This window comes from Oncorhynchus mykiss, chromosome 8, assembly GCF_013265735.2.
Source record: "Oncorhynchus mykiss isolate Arlee chromosome 8, USDA_OmykA_1.1, whole genome shotgun sequence".
In the NCBI taxonomy this organism is placed as follows: domain Eukaryota; kingdom Metazoa; phylum Chordata; class Actinopteri; order Salmoniformes; family Salmonidae; genus Oncorhynchus; species Oncorhynchus mykiss.
In genome coordinates this window covers 81,590,975-81,597,401 of record NC_048572.1, presented here as the reverse complement: position 1 = coordinate 81,597,401, position 6,427 = coordinate 81,590,975, and the positions used below count along the sequence as shown (strand labels likewise).

At 42.6% G+C, this 6,427-nt stretch overlaps 1 protein-coding gene across 1 annotated transcript in view; it reads left to right on the top strand.

The window, feature by feature from the left end:
• The first annotated feature begins 480 nt into the window (after nt 1-480).
• LOC110531013 (junctional protein associated with coronary artery disease homolog) overlaps nt 481-6,427 on the top strand; it is a 30,389-nt gene continuing 24,442 nt past the window's right edge. Inside the window, exon 1 of the mRNA XM_036986477.1 lies at nt 481-608. The gene's annotated coding sequence lies outside the window, so the exon portion shown is untranslated. The remainder of the gene's footprint in view (nt 609-6,427) is intronic.

Genomic DNA, 6,427 nt, shown 5'->3' with positions numbered 1-6,427 from the left:
GCAGGTGCTATGCTACATCGGCAACATGTGGCCTCATGTGGTTCTTTGTATGAGGGTCTCACCTTGTCAAACCAAGTCTAAGGGTATATAAGATGTATTGTGGAACGGGTGAGCTGCTTTCAGGTAATATAGAGTAATTACACACGTATTACACTGTCTTGTACATTGAGGGGAATTATGGTTTTAATGACGGAATATAATCATCGTGTGTTGTGTGTGTGTGTAGTACGTGTAAACCCATGAATACTCACGTATATATATGAATGTATTCAGAGACATATATTTATGGCATAATGGTATGTATGGATACATGCTTCCATTGAAACACAATCAATAATATGGAAAACATTTATTGACGCCTCTGTCAAGAAAAAAAAAACTTATTACACAGTTTGGAAGAAACCATTTTGAAATCCCTTTTAAAGGAACGACGAACGCACAGCACAGCACAGGCTGATGAGCTGGTGGAGGAAACTCCACTCCGTCCAGGCAGCGCGTCTTTCCTTCCTTATCGTAATAGGCATGCTCAGCAGAAGGGCTGTGCAGTTCTCTCGGCGACTGAAGCTGGGCGCAGGGGAACTGCAACGGCCGCGCCAGGCATCTTCCAGGTAGGATGCGTATCTCTGTCGTTTCGCGTTTATAATGATCTCGCAAATATTTATGCATTTTTTATACTCTGATAATGCTTTGCCATGCAGATATAATTTTTCAGGGGAGGGGCTGTCTATTTTTGCTTCACGTACACGGTAGCGCAGGGTGGCTGTGTGGGTCTTGGTAAACACACACAGTCAGCTAAGACGCATCTGCAAACCTTATAATTAACGGCGCTTTAAACTTGCACACACGGAACATGTTCAGCCTTCGATTGATCAACGTTAAACAGCGATTGATGGCGCGATGTGAATATGTATTTGATGACATGGTGGGGTGTATTTTTTAGGGAGACGTGTAACATTGCAATGGGGTTATAATTTGGCTAACGACCGTTGTTAATGCACTACCGTTCACTACATTTTTAACTTAGTGTGTGTGCACGTATATACCTTTTTTTTCATAGGCGCTAGTATATACCTGCAGTAACCTAGCCTGCTGCGTAAAGCAATGTTTTGTATTGTATGGGAGTGCAAAGCTGACTTGAGAAATCATTCTTAACAGTCAATTATATGTAGGCTGTACCATCTAACACTGCAGTATAGCAAGGCTCTATAGCTAACCATAATGTATCTATCTAGTCTACATAGTAACAGGAATAATCAGTTATTGATAGGCAGTGGCGGCTTCTCTGTTTCAGACGGTTATGCCTTTATAGAGGCAGGTTGAATCATATATGAAAATAAGCGTAATGCATATGTTATTTGTTTTTATATATATCCAGGACAAGGTCCAAACGTGGTATTCAACTTATGGTTCAACTTAGATAGCAAAGTTCAGACACTAGCCTAAGTCATGAGTCAAAGTTCAGACACTAGCCTAAGTCATGGGTCAAAATTCAGACACTAGCTTAAGTCATGGGTCAAAATTCAGACACTAGCCTAAGTCATGGGTCAAAATTCAGACACTAGCTTAAGTCATGGGTCAAAGTTCAGACACTAGCTTAAGTCATAGGTCCGAAATACAGGACATTTAAAAAACAACACAGGATAAAGTGTCTGTCTTACTTTCAGGTCTTTTTAGATATCCATCATTAGCACAGAGGTAGGCTGCATGGTGTTGCAAAGGCTGCTTTCCTATTTGCATTGGTCAAAAGAAGTGTACTATATCGGGAAAATGTGTCATTAGGGATGCAGGCTGGTGTTGGTTGCATGGTTTTTCTGCACGGTGTTGCTGCACGGTGTCACAATGCACTACTTACTACCTGACTACTCAGGGGAGGGAGGGAGGGGAGGGGAGGGGGGAGGGAAATGAAGGGAGGGGTAGAGGGGAAGGGAGGGAAGGATGGGGAGGAGGGAGGGATGGAGGGGGAGAGGGAGGGAGGGGGAGATAGGGAGGGAGGGAGAAGAGAGGGAGGGAGGGGGAGATAGGGAGGGAGGGAGAAGAGAGGGAGGGAGGGGGAGATAGGGAGGGAGGGAGAAGAGAGGGAGAAGAAAGGGAGGGAGAAGAGAGGAGGGGTGGGAGAGGAAGGGAGGGAGGGGAAATTAGGGGAGATGAGGGGAGAAGAGGGGAGGAAGAGGTGTGAGCCAGATCAACAGCAGACAGAATCTCTGATGTGGTTTCAACAACCTCAGCATTGCCATTTTTCCTTGCATGCGTTGAATCAGTCAGGGTATTAGTCTTGTGAGTCGGTGTGTGACTGTTTGTCATTGCAGTTGCTGCTGGAGCCTACAAGGAGGCACATGTGCGCATTCCAAATGACACCCCATTCCCTATATAGTGCTCTACATTTGACCAGAGCCCTGTGGGAATAGGGTGCCATTTTGGATACAACCTGGAGACACATGTGCCCAAGTGCTTCTTCTATGGTTTCCACTGGTGACCTTGCTCAAAGATGAACCATATTGGCCCTAGTCAAAAGTGATACACTATATAGGGGATAGGGTGCCATTACGGATACCGACACTGAATGGTTTCAGTAGCCACCTTCTTCATCTTCTCCAAACTATTTTTCTGTCTGTACAGTTTGTTTGGTCTACGGGTTTTCTTCACCATGGCAACAGAGAGAGTCATAGAGCACGTGCTTTTCATCTACTGTGTCAATTTTAGTTGCCATATTCACTAGCATCCTGTCCGAGGGGTGTGCTTGTACATCAAGCTGCCTCACTACTGGAACAGGAGAAGGGAGTTCTGCCCCTATGGACTATTCTATGCTCGGACAAGGCTTAGGTTACCTATATTCAGACCTCTACAATGCTCCTGCATGGTGTGCTAGTTCCAAAATGAAACCCTTAAGGAAATATTTTGTAGGTTATTGTAGAGAGGCAGGCAGCAGGTGCTTCAACTGTTTGACACAACACACAAGGAGCCTGGAGTCATCAAAGGGGCTATGGGTTATTCTAGGCGTTAGAGGTTCTAAACGTTATTATAAACTGGGTGGTTCCAGCCCTGAATGCTGATTGGCTGACAGCCTTGGTATATCAGACCGTATACCACGGGTATGACAAAACATGTATTTTTACTGCTCTAATTACGTTGCTAATCAGATTATAATAGCAGTAAGGCACCTCGTGGGTTTGTGGTACATGTTAAGGGCGTGTTGTGTTGTGCCTAAGAACAGTCATGGCATATTGGCCATTTGCCACACCCCCTCGGGCCATATTGCTTAATTCTAGATGTTAGAAGTTCTAGACGTTATTCTAGACGTTAGAGGTTCTAGAAAAATATTCTAGACATTAGAGATTATTTTAAGATGTTATTTACTCAATGTTACTATCTCAAGTGCCACCTTTGGGTGTTTACTGAGGACTCATAAGGGGAGTGACATGCCTTTCTATTTACTATATAGTCCTCTATGGGCCCTGGTCAATGTAGTGCACTATAATAGGGAATGCGGTGCCATTTGTGATGTATACAAGGTTTTTAAATGATGTTTAATGTCCGAAGGTCAAATTGAGGTCAAGAGAATATGCTGGAATATAAATAGAAATTAAGAAAGTGTGAAATGATGTGGATGGACATTTATGTGAAGTATCATTATTCTCTTTACAGTGCACTACTTTTGACCAGGGCCCATAGTGGTTAAAAGTAGTGCACTATATGGGGAATAGTGTGCTATTTGGGATGCATGCACAGATTTATTCACATAATTGTAAGAACTACTATCAGGAACCGGCCCCCCATAGGCTTACCACAACATTTCAAGGTTAAATGTTTCTCCATACTATGACTATATTATCAAACATTAAACACACATGGCAATAGTAGAATTACCGAACCCTGACTACCCTTTCGCCCCACAAACTATGCCATTTACTTGACTTGTTTATAACGAGCAACTAGACTTTATCCGCATCCCAAATAGCACCCTATTCCCTGTATAGTACACTACTTTTGACCAGAGCCTCTATAGTACACTACATTTGACCAGGGCCCATTAGCCTTTGTGTTGACGTCCTACTGAAAGTGCTAAAGTTTCCACGGACATCTGTTACTGACTACCCAACTACATTGAATTTGAAATTGTGTGCATTTGTGTAAGCGAATGAATGATGTGCTGTATGTGTCAGCTAGTTTTATGGCAAAGGGACAGCTGTTTTGAACAAGCAGATTAAAGGAGACATCTGGGATTTATACATCCTGTTTTGGACTTTTAAATTAATGATATATAGCCATCGATTCTTTATGAATTTGAGAGGGGTTGCATTTTTTGTCAGCCTCATCCCTCAAGCGGCAGGGTTTCCATTTTGTTTTTGTTTGAATCCCAGATTGTCCCTTTAATGGGTTTGCATTGCAGGGGTCCTCAAGCCATTTCTGTGGACACTCATCCAGGGAGGGTCGTTTTTTTGTTCCAGTCCTGCACTAACATACCTGATACAAGTCATCACCAAACCATATTTGTTGAATCGGCAGGGTAGCCTAGTGGTTAGCGCGTTGGACTAGTAACCGGAAGGTTGCAAGTTCAAACCCCTGAGCTGACAAGGTACAAATCTGTTGTTCTGCCCCTGAACAAAGGCAGTTAACCCACTGTTCCTAGGCTGCCATTGAAAATAAGAATTTGTTCTTAACTGACTTGCCTAGTTAAATAAAGGTAAAATAAAAAATCCAGTGTGTTTAGTACAAGGTTGGAAGGTAAATGTGCTCCCCTTAAAGGGTGAATGGGTTGAGGGACACTGTGAGAGAGCTACAGTAACCTGTTCCTGTGTCGGCCTGGTCAAGGAGGAGACTCAACGCATCATAAATAACTACTCATTGTTATTTGTAGAGTCAGTCACAATTTACCCATTGTATGTACATCACGGTTTTTGATTCTCTCTCTATAATGTCTTATTGTGTCGTTTTAAAGGGGGACTTATTCTGTTAAAGGAATCTTAGTTATTCAATTCTTGGTAACACTTAAAAGGGGTAATCTGCAGTTGCTACATCAATTTGTTGACCTGTAAATAAATTATATGTACCCATGGATTCATGTAGAATATAGCTTATAAATGAACTTAGTCTATTTGTCGTACCCCATCAGAACCCAAAATATACATTTTTTTTACCTCCAGTATTTGTAAACAAAGTAAATGTCAATAAACACTGTCATTTTGATATCATAGATGGTCAGGCCTTGCATCCATAGTGAACAGCTTGACGTACAAGTACACCCCCTGGACAGGACATTAGTGTATCGCAGGGCCTTACCCTCAATCAATCTCCTCAATGCTGAGTGCCAAGCAGAGAAGCATCGGGGTCCCATTTTTAAAGTCTTTAGTATGAATTGGCCAGGGATCGAACTACCAACTTTCCAATCTCAGGGCAAACACACTAACCACAAGGCCACTGATCTGTTTAAAGGGATAGTCCACCCAAATTACACAATAACATGGTTTCCTTGACCTATAAGCAGTCTATGGACCAGGTAAGACAGCAATCAATGCTTTGGTTTTGTTTACTTGGCGCCTGTCTTCCAAATGCTATCTTAAACTAACATGTAATTTAGTAATTTAGGGGAACTACCCCTTTAAAATTGCACTTAAACCTGTGTAGCAATAACATAATTACATCAGTAACAACATTTAGCATCAATGTTGTTAGTAGTAATCACAGCGCACAGAGCAATTATTTCTTCTTCATCATCTTCTGGGTACCTAAAACACCTAGTCTATCTGCCTGGAGAGTCAACGGAAAGGAGTTTACAGTAGGAGTTTACATACAGTAGGAGTTTACATACAGTAGGATGTTCCAAAGGGCACCCAAATGCACTTACCTTCCACCAGAGCTCTTTTTGTTTGTATATTTTATTTAACTGGGCAAGTGGGTTAAGAACAAATTCTTATTTTACAATGACAGCCTACCCCGGCCAAACCCTAACGATGCTGGGCCAATTGTGCGGCGCCCTATGGGACTCCCAATTACGGTCGGTTGTGATACAGCCTGGAATCGAACCAGAGTCTGTAGTGATGCCTCTTGCACTGAGATGCAGTGCCTTAGACCGCTGCACCACTTGGGCTAGATTAAAAGTGTATTCTAACTCAGTGTTAGTCTGGCCAGGCACTCATATGGCCTATGACTCGACATTTGTCCATTGAATGCCGACTTTTTCATGAAAACTGAATGGCAAAGCCACTAATCACGTCCAAACCTGATAATCAGCATGCTAATGTGTGCAAAGCCTTTGATCACAGAATGGATGCTTTATAAGCCCTGCCACTGTCATCTCCAGGCAGGCTGAGTCTGTGATGGGCACTAATTAATACGATGTGTTCAGAAAGTATTCAGACCCCTTCTCTTTTTCCACGTTTTGTTACGTTACAGCTTTCAATCTACACACAATACCCCATAATGACAAAGC